This window comes from Theropithecus gelada, chromosome 8 (assembly GCF_003255815.1).
Source record: "Theropithecus gelada isolate Dixy chromosome 8, Tgel_1.0, whole genome shotgun sequence".
Classification (NCBI taxonomy): domain Eukaryota; kingdom Metazoa; phylum Chordata; class Mammalia; order Primates; family Cercopithecidae; genus Theropithecus; species Theropithecus gelada.
In genome coordinates this window covers 72,694,925-72,712,428 of record NC_037676.1, presented here as the reverse complement: position 1 = coordinate 72,712,428, position 17,504 = coordinate 72,694,925, and the positions used below count along the sequence as shown (strand labels likewise).

The 17,504-nt window shown below is 39.1% G+C and overlaps 1 pseudogene; it reads left to right on the top strand.

The window, feature by feature from the left end:
* The first annotated feature begins 3,310 nt into the window (after positions 1 to 3,310).
* LOC112630169 overlaps positions 3,311 to 17,504 on the top strand; it is a 30,345-nt pseudogene continuing 16,151 nt past the window's right edge.

Below are 17,504 nucleotides of genomic sequence, written 5' to 3'. Positions count from 1 at the left end.
ATTCCTATACCAATAGGAATGTGAAAAAGATATCAAAGGTGAAAGATAACTTTGAAGTTTGTCAAACAACTACTTAACTGTAAAGCAACCAATTAGTGACTGAATTCAATCATCAGTTGTGAAATAAATGTTTAAACTGATTCTACCATTTCCTTCAACAATCTTTCTTGTGTGCAAACATGGTTATATTTTTTGCATATCTACATATACAACTGCTATGGTTTGAATGTATGTGTCTGTCGAAAATTCATACATTGGAACTTAAATTCCAAGAGAATGGTATTAAGCGAAGGAGCTGTTGGGAGGTGATTAGGCTATGAGGCTCTGCCCTCACACATGGGATTAGCACCCTTATACAAGGGCCTGAGGGAGAGACAGCATTTCTTGTTTTGCCCTTCTGCTCTTCTGCTATGTGAGGACACAGTGTTCATCCCCTCTGGAAGACACAGGAACCGGTGCCATCTTGGAAATAGAGAGTAAGCCATTACCAGACCCTGAACCTGCCAGCCAGCGCCTTGATCTTTCACATCCCAGCCTCCAGACCTGTGAGAAATAAATTTCTGTTTTTTATAAATTACCCAGGCTAAGGTATTTTGTTATAGCAGCACAAACACAAGCAGACTTAGACAACAACCTTTGTGGCCAAGTAGACATCTACATCTCAAGAACACTAGGTCAGAAGTCTGTGGGTACTGGTTTTTAGGGCCTAGCACTGTCAAACTTTGGATGAAAATGAAAAGTATGCAACTATTTAGTTATTCCCGAATATTTAGCTGGGTAGCTATAGCTTTTCATCTTTATCCAAAAATATAAACAGAGCAGGCTGGGCACGGTGGTTCATGCCCATAATCTCAGCACTTTGGGAGGCTGAGGCAGGTGGATCACTTGAGGTCAGGAGTTCAAGACCAGCTCAGCCAACAACAAGCTCAGTAGAAACCTTGTCTCTACTAAAAATGCAAAAATTAGTTGGGTGTGGTTGTGCACGCCTGTAATCCCAGCTACTCGGGAGGCTAAAGAAGGAGAGTTGCTTGAACCCAGGAGGCAGAGCTTGCAGTGAGCCCAGATCATGCCACTGCACTCCAGCCTGGGCGACAGAGCAAGACTCCATCTCAAAAACAAACAAACAAAAAATATATAAACACAGCAATCATGTGCAGATAGTATCATCCCAGAATAGCGATGGCGTATCATCACCTCCTTAATGACTGCCTTACTTAGACCTGCACAGACTCCAGAAATGCACCCAGAATATAAAACAATAATGAAATTGCAATTGGGCAAAAACACCAGGCATAATAAAACACTCAATAAAGCTGAAGAAAATATTCATAAAAGCAAATAATACACAAAAAAACCAGATGCTAAAATCAAAAATGAGATTACAGTGTCTTGCAAGAAACAAAGCAGTCAGTCCTCAAATGTGCAGTGGTTTATTTATATTTTTAAAAATCAAAAACTTACATCTACCTGGTTTTTCTCAGGCAATTTCTTCATATAAATCAAGTTACTCAACAATAACAACACTTAATATTAATAATGTCAAAGAACCTTCACAAATTATTCCAGAAAACATAGCAGTGTGGGAGTATGTAATTTTTTATGGATGAAGGATGAAAAGGCTCAGGCATAGCCCAAGCTAATGTCCTGCCAGTGGCAATTGAGCAAGTTAATGACAGAGCCAGGAGAACACAGAGGGACAAGCCGAACAGTTCTTTGCCGATAAAAGGCAAGATGTGAATTTAGTCCCACGTTACTAATTGACTGATGTATTTAATCATTCAGCTACATTGCTCCCTTTGACATAAGTTGGATAGATTTTCTTTTTATTCTGTTTAAGCCACAGAATTAGAGACATTTTAACGTTATAGACATGTAATAGACATAATCAAAGCAACACTAATGAAGAGAAAAACAGATGGAAAACGAAGGATAACTTTTAGAGTGTCAAGAAGTAGACAAATATATTAAGGATGTTAATTTTTAAGATCACTATAAATGTGTGCTCAAGTACATAAAATTTGGTGTGATACAATGGTGGATAACATTGTACTTCATCACATTTTTATAAATTATGTCTTCAAGGAATCAAAAAAGGGCTTTACATGCAAAAATATATACACTGACTAATGCAGAGCTAGATGAAGAATTATAACCCAAGAAACAAGATAGTCAGAAAAACATAAAAATATCTTTTTTAAACGTCTTAAATGTATTTTAGGCAGGACTGTTGTCAGGGATATTGGCACATTAACATGACTTTTAAATATTCAGCGCAATCTGTTAATAAAATTATCAGCCAGAAAGAATTTTCTTAATTATAGAAAAAACACAAAACAAAACCATCACTAGGGTACAAATTCTCAAGACCAAGACTTGAAAGAAACAACAACTTTATGCTAAGCTCTCAAGGTCAACAAACAGTCCAACAGACTGAGAAGTGACCAAAAATAGAGATAGATAGCGGACTTTCATCATAATGGATTAAGGGTTCCTAAAAATATATATTTTTTTCTTCATGCTGCTGATTCATTGTGAAACAATGAAAAGGTTACCCATGCACACGAGCTAAATTTTAAAACACTTTTGACCCAGAGCATGTAATAAATGCTGTGTCTCTCTCCTGCCAAAATGTCCATCAGTTCAGAGAGAGTTTGCCTACATAATGCCAGACATCTGTGCAAAAGCTGAACAGCTTGGTCAAGGATTTTAATGTTTTGTCGATGTGGTGCCAAACATCTGGGTATTGGAAAAATATCTAGATAATTGACTGACTTTTTACTTTTCATCCAGATGTTTGGCATCAGAATTAAATACCCCCTTACTATATAAGTACATTTATCATGTAAAAGTACTAACAATATACTCTTAATATAAAAAATAGGTTTAAATCTGCATATACAATGTGATCCCAGGTTTGAAAACAAAAATTGTATATATGCTCATAGAAGAGAACACAGAAGGAAAACATACTGAATATTGAAAGTGATTATTCATCCTCTAGGTGGCAGGGTTATTGTCAATCTTGATTTTACATGTCGTTTTTTTTTGGTCTTTTTTTTTTATTTTTTGTAATATTCTTCAATAAAGCATGTATTGCTTTCATAACCATAAAAGCATTTTAATTGTGTGATTAGATGGTGTCAGTTAATTTGGAAACTGAAAGAGTATAATTTATGGCTTGGCATTGTGTACACACAATTAACTGTAGCTATGAACCTACTAGTAGGTTATGCTGGTTTGAGAAAAGCAAATGAAAAGTAAATTAGCAAAGATAGAAAAGCTCCAGAGATCTAATGACTGCTACGCACACATGACTCGAAACAACGTGCCCAACAGGTTTGTCCTCACTCATCTGACTGGAACTCTTTATTTTGCACACAACCCACTATATACCTGCTGGCACAAACACGCAAGCCCAGAACACCAGGTGCTGTTCTCAACAACGTCGGGCGCTTGACCAGTGCATTGAGAAGGTTGGTCCCCAATAACATCCATCTCAAGACCACTTTCCACGCCTTTTTATCTCCTACTCCCAGTCCTCTCTCCTCTCTCTTTGCTCTCTTTCCGCTCTGACAAATTAAATTTAGCCCTTATTCTTTTTCTTGCTTTAGAAAAGTTCTTCGAAGTTTAGACGTGTAGAATGTTAGTGTCCTCAGCATATCTCGCCCAAATCCCTCCTTTTATAGGTGCAGAGACTGAGGTCCACAGAGGTTAAATGCCAGGCTCAAGGTGGTACAATCAAGACTAGAACAAAGGGTCTGTTTCCAGCTCTGGGCATTTTTTTTTTTTTTTTTTTGCTATGCAGTGTTGCAGTGGTTACTCTAGTCCCCAAATTTCTTCATCTATAAAGTAGGATAAATATTTGCATGCAAAGTGCTTTGGGATTTTTGAGATAGAAACTAAATATAAATATTAAGTATTATTTTGGCAAATTTTTTGCATTTTATAAACTCTGCTATCCAGTAATGCTTGGAAAAATTAGATCTGATTTAGATGGAATCTCAAATAGAATTTTAGTAAAAATGTCAGCTCCTAAAAGCATCAAGACCTTAATCGTTCTGAATTTGTTAGGAAAGCAAGTGTTCTTCAGATGATCTAAACAATTCCAAATTAAATAAAGAACAAATGGTAAAGTTATCTGGGAACTTTTGAAATGAAACATCTGAGATCCCTTTTAAAAAGTAACCAAAAAAATGAACGACTCCCGTTGGGTGATTTTTTTTTCAGCCTTTGTAGAGAGCAAAGTAACCATAATTGGCTGATGAATCCCATACATTCTTCAGTGGTTGTTAATCTTAAAAAGCTGTTCAATAAACAACACTTAGAGTAAAAAGGCAAACACTGTAGTCTTTAGTTTATTTTAAGTTTCTTCCCATAGTTCAAGAACAAATAGACGAACCTGAAATACACCAGGTAAACAGAACCGAAAAAAAAAATGGCTCCCACTTTCTAAGCAAATTTAAAGCTATACAACTTAAGAATACTATTTGGTAAAGCTTTGTCTTCCCATTCCCTTTCCAATAGGAGGGAAGAAAGAACAAAATAATCATTTCTAGGCAGTGAGCCCTGTAATTACATGTAACCTGCTTAACTCAATTCTTCAGAGCCAACCCAAGAAACACTTACACATTATAAAGAATGTAGCAAAACACATGCTTAGCTAGATCTGGAAACATCCTTAACTCTTAACACTTCCTGATTTTTTAAAAAAGTATTTATTTGCTCAAGTCATATAAAATGTGAAAAGAAGAAAGAAGTTAATCTGTAAATATTTCATCTCTTCTATAGATTTAATGTTCTTTTCAAAGTATCCTATCATGAGCCTGGGCTTGGAGCCACAAAGTTACTAGTATGGAAGCCCATTATTGCTCGCATGTATGTAGTATTTATGTTTTCAAAGCATTTTGCCATCATTAACTCATGTCGACTAAGCAGGATATTGGTTTTGATGGGGAAATGATCTAATCCAGTATGGAAAATTCTGTATCTAAAAACACCTGAAACAGGAAAACTTTTCATTTCTTTGTGTCTGAATCTTCTCAGTACAGAGGGCTCACAAAATGTACCTCACATCACTGCAAAATGAGGATAACAGGGGAATCCTATCTCATGGAATGGTTTTTATTGTAACTGTCAAATTTTTATTTGTTATTGGCAGTGATGGTGTTGTTTTGATAAATGTCATTGATTTGGTTTTGTTTGGGATTGGTTTGGCTTCTCAGAAATGAGAAAACGTGGTTAAGTGAACTAATTGTCAAACTAAAAATTGGAGACTGCCTGTGTTCCAAGATAATTTAGCCGACAGTCTACTTGTACTACCTTTGAGATAAAACAAAAGATTTTTAGGAGTTAGGGGGTGGGAGGACCAGGGACTCTAAATACAATTTCCTTCAAAAAATAAAATAAAAGGTCAAATAGCCAAGCAGTCAATTAGAAGGAAAGTTTACAGTCAAGTTTTGATGAACGGAGCAGTTCAGTTCTTTGCACAATTGCTAGTTTTGCATCCTGTCATTCACTCTTTTCTCAAGAACAGTTCAGAGCTGCTGAGCTGTCATGAGCGTGACTTGATTCCTGTGAATTGACTGTGTTCCAAAAGCTCATTATTGGAAAACTTTTCCATTTGATGCTAAATATAGAGTATTATATAAACACAATGTATTATAGGTCAAATCCTGTTACCATAAATGCTAAGAGGCTATCCAATTTGGAGTTAGGAAGGGAGGTTGTATTAGAATTTTATAATACAGATCAAATGTGATTACAATTATATAAAGCAAAACTATTTTCAAGCCTTAGTCAATGGGCACCATATTTCAATTGTCAGTAGAAAATCCTTAAGAGTTTGTCAAAATGAGAGTTGCTTTAAATGAAACATGAACTATTCTCAATCTTTTTCATCTCACAAGAATCTCACCCTGCTAAACTCATAGCGCTAATTCCCATACCACCACATAGAATGTAATCATATATTGCTTTGTTACAATGCTCATATGTTGTTTAAAGCATAACATTATCTAGCATTTTCTATTTCTATTTGTCTCTTCAACTTGACTGTAAAGTCTTTGAGGGCAAATATCCAGTGTTTTACTTCTGTGTGTGTTTCACAGTGCTGAATCTACAGAGTCCTTAATGAAAAACAGGGAGAACAGAAAAGGAAGGAGCGAGAAGATGGTGTGACAATTTCAGGCAGAATAGATACCCCTTTGAAAGGGTCTCATTGAGACTTCAGGGGATTTTATTTAATAAGGAAACCTCTTATTCAACACTTGAATTGAAATAAAGAAGGGGAATAAACTGAGTATAGCTTTCTACTTATGAACAGACTAGGCTTATAAATGTCTAGCTCCCAAATGCATTTCCCTATATAGGAGTGTGAGTTCATCTTTTAAGCTTTAGGACCAGATTAATACACATTGTATCAGTCACCTTTGGGCAAGATGGATTCGTTTCATCTCCACTCCACATGTGAAGGAGGAAGCAACTCCTGTCCGTGGTAATTTCTGCATGAGCCTAGGGGACCACTCAGCAGCTGTAGGATCTCCTTGCAGTCTACCTGCCCCTGACTCTGACACTGGGCACATTTGGATGTGGGCCAATGCCAGGGTCAGGGGAAGGTAGATAGCAAGGACTAGGGAAGTCTTGCCACAGAAGTTTCATCAGGGGCTGGGCGTAGTGGCTCACACTTGAAATCCCAGCACTTTGGGAGGCTGAGGCGGGCAGATCACGAGGTCAGGAGATCGAGACCATCCTGGTTAGCACAGTGAAACCCCATCTCTACTAAAAATACAAAAACTTAGCCCGGCGTGGTGGCGGGCGCCTGTAGTCCCACCTACTTGGGAGGCTGAGGCAGGAGAATGGCATGAACCTGGGAGGCGGAGCTTGCAGTGAGCTGAGATCCCGCCACCACACTCCAGCCAGGGCCACAGAGCGAGACTCCGTCTCAAAAAAAAAAAAAAAAAAAGTTCCATCAGGAACACTTTGGCCAGGCTTAGCATTTCAATTCTCAAGCTCCAAGCCCTCTCCTGAATTAACATTAGGCCAATAGGCTCCTCTATCTGAAGGTTCTACTTAAAAGTTTGTTAGGTTGGGGAACTTCTGTACTAAGAAATATTAACCCTTACTCTTCAAGAGGATCTTTAGAATTTCAGTCTGACCTTGATCCTGGGTTACATTGGACTGAAAATACAAAACCAAACCTTTGCACCTGTACTGCTAATTTATCTATCTCTTACAGAACTAGGTCTTAAAAGAAGATTTTTATCCGAATCTTCAACTCCCAGCTCCTTGCAATCTTTGTAATCTTTACTTCCTTCTATTTACTCCCTACTAATTGCCCTATGAATAGAGTGATCATATAATTAATTGTTCAAACCAGGAGACATTGAAGTTTTATGTTTTTATTTGGGTTTTTTAGGTTGTTGGTGTCAGCTTTTTTTTTTTTTTTTTTTTGCAATTTTAAAAATTGAGATCTAATTCACATAAAATTCACCATTCTAAAGTGTACAATTAATTGGTTTTTAATATATTTTGTATTTTAAAACCTTCACTTCTATCTCAAAAACATTTTCATCATCCCTAAGGGAGATTCCACACACATTAAGTAGTCACTCCCCATTCTCTGTTCCCACAGGCCCTTGAAACCACAGAGATACTTTCGTTTTGCATGGATTTGCCCATTCTGGACATTTCACATAAATGGAATCACACAACATGAGCCACTGTGCCTAGTCTTGTTATTTTCTCTTTTTTTGATTATAGTTATCCTCATGGGTGTGACATGGTATCTTGTAGTTTTGATTTGCATTCTGTAATGATTAGTGGTGTTAAACATCTTTTAACATGCTCATTGGCCACTTGTATATTTCTCTGGAGAACTGTCTTTTACAATTATTTGCCAGTCCAGGTGAGGTGGCTCACGCCTGTAATCCCAGCACTTTGGGGGCCAAGGTGGGCAGATCACTTGATCCCAGGAGTTTGAGACCAGCCTGGGCAACATGGTGAAACCCCATGTCTACAAAAATTACAAAAAATTGCCTGGAATGATATGTCATGTGCCTATAGTCCCAAATACTTGGAAGGCTGAGGTGGGAAGATCACCTGAGCCTAGGAGACAGAGGTTGCAGTGAGCTGTGATGGTGACACTGCATTCCAGCCTGGGTAACAGAGTGAGATCCTGTCTCAAAAACAAACAAACAAACAAACACCTTATTTGCCCATTTTAAAAGTGAGTTGTCTTTTTATTGTTGAGTTGTAAGAGTTCTTTATATATTACAGATACTTTCACCTGGTATATGAATTGCAAATATTTTCTTCAGGATATTTATAAGTGAAGGGAGAGAACTGTTAATACTTGCTCAGAGAATACAGACATACTGAGACAGTTTCAAGCAAAACAGGACATACAATCAACCTACCTGTGGAGGATCGTGGTCCAGCAGGTTGAAGAATAAATGTTATTTTAATTGTAATGAGACAGTCTATCTAAATAATCAAACATACTCAATCAAACCAAGTACCCTCTCTGCATTATCTGCAACACTAGATGCTGTGGAAAGGAATCTTTAAAAATGGTGTAAAATATTTGTGAGTGCTTAAGCAACTTTAAGGTCAAGATTGAAAGACAGAAGAAACACACATATTGTAAATGAAAGGATTTGTGTACTATGGTGGATTGGAAGAAGACATGAGTCTTAGGATACTTAGAGAAATTCTAGCTCTTTTTCCTTCTTTTTTCTTTCGGTCTCACCCTGTCATCCAGGCTGGAGTGCAGTGGGGAAATCATGGCTCATTGCAGCCTCTGCCTCCCAGGCAAAAGTGACCCTCCTGCCTTAGCCTCCTGAGTAGCTGGGACTACAGGTGTATGCTGCCATGCCTGGCTAATTTTTGTATTTTTTGTAGAGACAGGCTTTCACCATGTTACCCAGACTGGTCTTGAACTCCTGTGCTCAAGTGATCTGCCCTACTTAGCTCCCAAAGTGCTGGGATTACAGGCATGAGCCACTGTGCCCAGCCAGTTCTAGCCTTAAAGAACAGGTAGGCCAGGCGTGGTGGCTCATGCCTGTAATCCCAGCACTTTGGGAGGCCGAGGCAGGCGGATCACGAAGTCAGGAGATCGAGACCGTCCTGGCTAACACCGTGAAACCCCGTCTCTACTAAAAAATGCAAAAAATTAGCCGGGCATGGCGGTGGGCGCCTGTAGTCCCAGCTACTTGGGAGGCTGAGGCAGGAGAATGGTGTGAACCCTGGAGGCAGAGCTTGCAGTGAGCCGAGATCGTGCCACTGCACTCCAGCCTGGGCGACTGAGCGAGATTCCATCTCCAAAAAAAAAAAAAAAAAAAAAAGAACAGGTAGCACTGAAACTAAGATAATTCTTGTTTTAAAAAGGAAGTGAGTTGGCCAGGCACAATGAATGGCTCATGCCTGTAATCCCAGCACTTTGGGAGGCCAAGGTGAGCAGATAACCTGAGGTCAGGAGTTTGAGATTAGCCTGGCCAACATGGTGAAACCCCATCTCTACTAAAAATACAAAAAGTACGCAGGCATGGTAGCACATGCCTGTAATCCCAGCTACTCAGAAGGCTGAGGCAGGGGAATTGCTCGAACCCAGGAAGCGGAGGTTGCAGTGAGCCAAGATTGCACCATTGCACTCCAGCCTGGGCAACAAGACTAAGACTCCATCTCAAAAAAAAAAAAAAAAGAGAGAGAATAAAAGGAAGTGAGTTATTTCATCTGTTCAGGCTGCTTTAACAAAAAAACCATACACTGGGTAGTTTATAAACAACCGAAATTTAGTTCTGGAGGCTGGGAAGTCCAAGATCCAGTTACCGGCAAATTCAGTGTCTGGTGAGGGCCCACTTCCTGATTCAGAGATGGCACCTTCTTGCTATATCCTCACATGGTAAAAGGGGCTAGTTAGTGTTCAGGGGTCTTCTTTATAAGGACCCTAATCCTGTTCACATGGATGGAGCCTTCATGACCTAATCACTTCCCACACGCCCCACCTTCTGATACTATCACACTGAAGGTTAGTTCTGAACATGTGAATTTGTTCAGGACGTAATAGTTACTGAGAGCTCTAGCTCATGTGTATGACGTGTGCCAGGGAGTCCAGAAGGGCAGAGCACCCTTGTATGCTCCTATGCTGAGAGAAGGAACAAAAAATAAGGTCTATGTTTCACACAATGGTTTTGTTCTCTTTCCAACCTCTTAGGTTATCACCCCATTAGAGCAAGGAGAAAGGTTTCTAAAAATAAAAAAAAGGTATATATTATTTTACATTCCTGCTTTTGAAGAACAGAGCAGCCATTCAGAACACATTGATTCAATTCTGTTGCTACTTTGTTGCGTTTCATACTGTCCCAACCGGAAATTAGCCCTTAATTACTTGCCTAAAAACACTTACACTTTTATTGTTAGAGGTTGACATTGATGCTTTCTAATAAACAAGTCAACTTTGTGAGGACAGGTGCTTTCTGTTCACTGGTCTAGTCACATGTGAGGGTCTTGGATCTGCCCTTGCAGACCTCCTGTTTACTCTGCTGTCTGCCTTTGCTCTCTGGCTGCTGCCCACACAGACTCAGCCAGTGGGCTCAGGTCTCTGCAGATGCTGGCTGAGTTCAGTCAGTGAGGATCCCTGTGTAGAGTTTGGAGGAGGGAAGAAGGGTAAGATCAAGGTGTTGATTCCCCTGGCTACTTTTCTGTGAGGTTCCCTGATCCTGCCAGCTCTCTCCCTGGTCATATTCCTTTGCTCTCTCCCTCTCCTTCAGAACCTACAAGTGGTGACAGTTTTGCTGGTGCTAGCCTTGAGTTCCTGCATAATCCTGCTTTACCCACACCTTTGAAATTAATCCCTTTTGTAAATAAACTCCCTCTGGATTATCGTAATTTGAATGTGCCATCTGTTTACTCTTGGGACGCTAACTGATATAAACCCTCATAGTGCCCAAAACTTTAGAAGGTGCTTAACAAGTATTTGTGGAATAATTAATAAATGCATAAATGAGAGCAGATGCTTCTATTTCATCTTCTCTTCCTTAACAATTAACTGGTTAGAGAAGAGATTTTTGATAAGGGACATGAAACTTGCAAATTTTCAGTTTACACTTAATGTATAAGTTGACTTCATTTTGAGAAATCTATTTTTAATTTAAAGTGTCAGGTAGGCCGGGTGCTGTGGTTGACGCCTGTAATTTCAGTGCTTTGGGAGACTGAGGTGGGAGGACTGCTTAAGGCCAGGAGTTTGAGACCAGCCTGGACAACACAGTAAGACCCCATCTCTAAAAAAAATTTTTTTGATCAGCTGAGAATGGTGGTGCGGCACCTGTGTCTCAGCTGCTCAGGAGACTCGAATTTCTCTTTGGGAATTCAAGTGGGAATTCAAGTGGGAGGGTCTCTCGAGTCCAGGAGATCAAGGCTGCAGTGAGCTGTGATTGCACCACTGCACTCCAGCCTGGTTGACAGAGCAAGACCCTGTCTCTTAAAAAAAAAAAAAAAAAAAAAAAGCCAGGCAATAAGTCTCGTTGTATGATAAATCTGCCTTATTTTGTCACCACAATAATTAAGTCTATTCTTTTCAGTGCACTAAGCAAAAACATGTAAGACGAGAAGCAGGGGATGTTTTAACATTTTTTTCTAAGTCATGCGATGTAAGTGGTGTGTGTGTCTGTTTAGTATCAAAGGAAAAAAGAAAAATGTAGTTTTTTTCCTCATTTCAAAAACATCATACTTTTTCTTGCAATTGTTTTCTTAGCCATGATGCCCATTTCTACCTTTGCCGATTGTCACACTGAATGTTTCTGATCACAGGGCAGTAGTTCAGAAAAAGCCCTGGGGTATAGTACACTCAATTTTAACTTTAATCTTACCTCTTTCAATTTTGACTTCTCTTTGTTCACTCTGATTTTTTGTTTTGTTTTGCTTGTGGTATGTGTGTCTGTGCACACAGACATATTTTCAACATGGCCATGCTATAGAAAAAAGCATTTCTTACCTTCCAGCATACTTAACAAAATATTACCTGCTTTCTCACAGAAGCAAGATATCCATAGCTACCTGCCCTACAAAAATCAATAAAATTTTATTTTTGCTTTCATAAATGATTTCCTCAGTCCTCTAATTTTCTTGAGGACAAGAAGGAAAAAAAATTTAGCATTAGCCTCCATTTTATCCCTTTGTTCAGGAGACTTTATAAGCTCCAAGAAAAAAAAAAAAAATCTGTTAGAAATAGCAACTATGCCTATGCAGATTCCCTTTGTCAAGGAATTTGATTAGAATGAGAATATCAAAGATTATCAAAGATCAGTAATGGTGAATTAACAGATCAGGGCCTAGGCATAGTGGTTCATGCCTGTACTCCCAGCACTTTGGGAGGCCAAAGCAGGAGGATGGCTCGAGCCCAGGAGTTTGAGACCAGCCTGGGCAATATGGCAAAACCCCATCTCTAAGAAAAATACAAAAAGTAGCGAGGCACAGTGGCATACGCCTATAGTCCTACCTACTCAGGAGATGGAGGTGGGAGGATCACCTGAGCCTGGGAGGTCGAGGCTGCAGTGAGCTGTGATGGTGCCACTGCACTCCAGCCTGGGTGACAGAGTGTGACCCTATCTCAAAAAAAAAAGTAGAACAAAGACCTAAGAAATGATGACCATTTCAGCAAGTGTGGAAATGAAAAATGAAAGGATGGATTCACTATCAACCAGGGATTAGGAGAAAAAAACTTGTCTCAAAGAAAAAGTCTGTGGAACATCTTTTCAGTGGATTCTAAGTGAGTCAGTCACTCTAAGTGAGTCAGTCACATCTCTTGGATGGCGAACGGAATGGACACGATGGGTGTGGCCGCCATTATTTGACTGGACACGATCCCTACTGCTTTCTAAATTGGGAGCTTGCTACATGATCTTTTTGGAAAAGTTTCTTTCAAATTATTGCCTGGGCTTGTCATGGCTTGTCCCAAAGCAGCCAAACAACTGTCTCCAATGTGCTTTTTTGCCCCAATCCAGCTATTGTGTGCTTTGATGGGACTGAGGGCTATGCTCCTAAGTCTGGTCTGCATCTTAAGAAGAAATGACAGGGAAAGAGTTTGGAATGCTCTAGCCCACTCAGTGACAATGTGTTAGGGTGTTTTCCTCAAATAAAATGCCATTCTTAATTATATTTTCCTCAAAAAGTAATTCTCTGTGATTGCCAAAGAGAAATTCAATCATATGTGTCTTTGTTATTCATTTTCTTGTGGATTCTGTAAAACAGAATCATTGTAGTATGTGTGAATTTTCTATATTGCTTTGATTTCAAGACAAACTGAAATTTTGATCTGGTGATTTTAGTGAAAACGGAGAATTGCTGAGCAGACTCAGATTTAGCTTCCAAGGACGGGACAATCATGAAGGCTTTGTTGCATTTTGTGCATAGTTTAGGGTGAACATCAGATCTTGAAGTTTCCAGAAGGATAAAGGTTGTGTTAAATGGCATATTTTGTTATCCATCTCTTTCTTTTCACTCCTTCTTATATAACTTGTTGAAAAAAAAAAAAAAGAACCATTTCTTTCAGAAAAATCAATTTAAATGGACTCTCCCATCAGATGGAAAAACTGAGCGAAATTGAAAAATAGCTCAGCTCATTAGAATACTTCCTGGGGACTCTCTGGGGGAAAGTCAGGGAGGGAAAAAATAGGGATTTACAATAAAATTAGGGGTGAAAACAAAAACAAAACCTCATTCCAAACTATTATGTAACGATGACCCAGGAATGATGGCAACGAGAGATACAGTCCAAAACTATACAGTAAGTGCCATAATCATTGGAAAAGGAGCTAAGGGAAACAAAAGAAAGAATCACTGCTGAGAATGGGACGGTTTTTGTGAATGTCTACACCAAGAATCTGTGAAGTTCTGTAATCCTATACTCTTCCCCAGTCCTCTGGAAGGTACCTTAGGGGTTAATGTGACTATGAAGCTATCTGAAGCACAAACCAAATTTTAGGCACCCAGCCCTGGAGCCGATAAAGGGGTTGTGGTAGTTTGACTTCAGTGCACTACAGCTTCTCCCAGTTCTCCGAGTGAGCCGTCCTCAAATTGAAGTGCCGCTTTAGGCATGAGGAGCAGAAATAGCAATGTGGAGGGGTGGAGACGGCTTGCTCTGAAGAGCTTTTTGTCTGGTGATTCTGTGACTAAAGATAATATTTGTTTATCTTGTATGTTTAACTTGTGTCTTGTAATCCAGAAAGCTGGAAAAAAAAAAAGTAGAATTACAAGTAAGTTAGTGAACCAACCCATAGTATAGGGTATAATTTCTAGGCATGGGAAGGGCAGGAAGAACAAAATCAGCAGTTATGATAGAATGTATTTTTTCTGTGCTCTCTCCAACCCTTCCAGTAGGATAATTTTACAATTAAAGTGCTGATTGCGCAGCAGTGTTTGATGTCGAGTTATGCTCATGGAAGCGGCTTTCTTACTTCTTGCATAGTTAAATGATTTTTTAAAAGAAAATAAAACATCAGTCAATCAATCAAACACAAAAGTCTTCCAGTGGCACTCCAAGGCTGGGAAGCCCAAGGCTGCAGAACATGGAGAAGGATTTAAAACTTGAACATCCTCCCATCACCAAAACATGATTACAATAGCTCAGTGAATATACTAGGTATTATAATGGGTATGGAGAGGCCAGAGGAGTGGGGGGTCTTGGGGAAACACGTTTAGGCTTTTAAAGGATAAAAGGCCCGGAAAAATTCCAGGAAGGAGAAACTGTATGTTCTATCACAGCAGCGTATTTTTTCTCAGTGAGATCAGCGCCTCCTCTTTTTCTCGTTACAGGCTCGGCTCAATATTATTGAAGTAAAGCCAACAGCAAGTTAGCGAACCAGCAGGGGAGCAAATTGATTATACAGTTAACGGTGGAAAAACTGAAATTCTTTATTAAGGGAAAATGAAATACAGTTAATTTATGCTTCAACCGAGCCTTTCCCCACGTGGCATTTACTCTACTGGTTCTTTGACTTTGCTGTGAGGCTGTAACTCAGCCAAAAAATGACAGAAGCTTTACTGATTTAAAAATAAGGCAGGTTTTGAGCTTTTTTTCTCCCCCCTTGCATGATGATTTTTCCAGCTACAATTACTGTAACTCACTCATTATAGAGGATAGCATGGCAGGCAAACAGGCAAGAAAAAAAGTGTGGTAAAACAGTTGGCAGAATGTAAATTGAAAGTCTTTGCCATCTAATTTTAAACAGTATTTATAGAGAGCACCCATTGAATACAGCATTCAACGTCTCACACAAAATCTCTTAAGTAGCAGACACATTTGCTGAAGTTGTTAGCAAAACTAGTGGACCCTAATAAGTGAAAGAAATTAAAACAACTCTAAGTTCCAAATGTAAAAGATAGAATCAAGGTGAGGTCCATCAATTTCATGTAATTTTGAACTATAAAACCTAATGCTGGGGTGCCCCTTCAGAATTAAAAATAACACTAATGATTTACACACACAAAGGAAGCTTTCAAAGATCTGCATTCTAGATTTTCTGTTATTAATTCTTACAATAGCCCCAGGTTAAGAGAAATTGCTGTATTATTTTCTAACTTTTTATTTTGAGATAATTATAGATTTTCATACAGTTGTAAGAAATAATGCGGGGAGATCCCACATACCCTTTGCCCAGTTTCCCTCAATGACAACATCTTGCATAATTATAGTACAATATCACCACCAGAAAATTCACACTGATGCTGTCCAGCAATCTTATTCTGTTTTATGTGCACTCATTTACATATATGTATGTGTGAAGGGGTGTGTGTATATACTCTATGCGATATTTTCACATGTGTGGTTTCATGTAACCACCACCAGTGAAGATATGTAACAGTTCCATCACAAAGATCCCTCGTGCTACCCTTTTATAGCCACAGCCACAGCTACCTCCTTCCTACCCCACTCCCTAACCTCTGGCAACCACTAATCTGTTTTCCATCTCTGTAATTTTGTCATTTCAAGAATGTTATATAAATGGAATCATACGATATATGGACTTTTGAGATATCCTTGAGATCTATTCAAGTTGTTGTGTACATCAATAATTTGACTCTGTTAATGCTTAGTAATATTCCATGGTATGAATATACCACAATTTGTTTAGCTATTCACCAACTGAAGGACATTTGGATTATTTCCACTTTGGGACTATTATAAATAAAACTGCTGTAAACATTTGTGTACAGGTTTGTGTGTAAACATAAGTTTTATTTCTCTGGAATAAATGCCTAGAACAATTGCTCTGTGTGTGTGTGTGCACACATGTGTGTGTGCGTGCTTAGTCCTATACAATTTATCAAATGCTAAAATTCATGTGACCATGACCATAGTCAATATATATAGTATTATTCTTTTAGCAATAAAAATACAATATGATAGCCTGTAATTGCAGCACTTTGGGAGGCGGAGAAGGGAGGATCACTTGAGGCCAAGAGTTCATGATCAGCCTGGGCAATACCCCTAGATCTCATCTCTACCCAAAAAAGACTTTTTTAATTAGCCAGGCATGGTGGCACATGCTGGTAGTCCCACCTACTCAGGAGGCTAAGGTGGGAGGATCCCTTGAACCCAGAAGTTCAAGGATACCGTAAACGATGGTCTGATCACGCCAGTGCACTCCAGCCTGAGCCACAGAGTGAGACTTTGTCTCTAAAAAAAATTTTATAGACAGGTAGAAGAATAGAGCAGAGCTACCGTGCAGCATGCTGAATTGGGGCAATTGCTCTGTTTCAATTCAATTATATTCAAAATATATACAAATATGCAGAAATCACTGCTGTCTAAATACAGTGATTCCTGTAAGTTACAGGCATAATAATAAATATATTATACCTAGTATTATTATTATTATTATTTTGTGACAGGGTTTCACTCTGTCACCCAGGTTAGAGTGCAATGTCATGATCAGACCATGGCTCACTGCAGCCTCAACCTCCTGGGCTGAAGGGATTCTCCCACCTCAGCCTCCTGAGTATCTAGGACCACAGGCATGCACCACCACACCTAGCTAATTTTTAAAAACTTTTTGTAGAAATGGAGTCTCACTTTATTGCTCAAGCTGGTCTCAAAGCCCTGGCCTCAAGCGATCCTATCACCTCAGCCTCCCAAAGTGCTGAGATTACAGGCATGAGCCACCATGCCCAGCTATGCCTATTATTTTAGTACATTTTTATGTCCTCAAGGAAAACTAAAAGTTTTACATTTACTATATTTTTGTTAGAAAAAGACTTTTTAAGCCTTTTCGTACAACGCACTGAGTATGGATGCTCACCTGTAGGTGTCTAATTCTGAGTCAATATCACTGCTTTTATTTGGAGGATTCTAAGATAATGAAATGTGAGACATTGGAATCCTATCTCTGATCAAGCTGTGGCTCAGAAGAGGTATAAGGAGAGCCATTCCTACCACAGGACAATTAGAATCATTCTCCAGCAGAAGTGACCTGAGGAGTGGTTATTAAAGACTTCAAGACAAAGGAAAA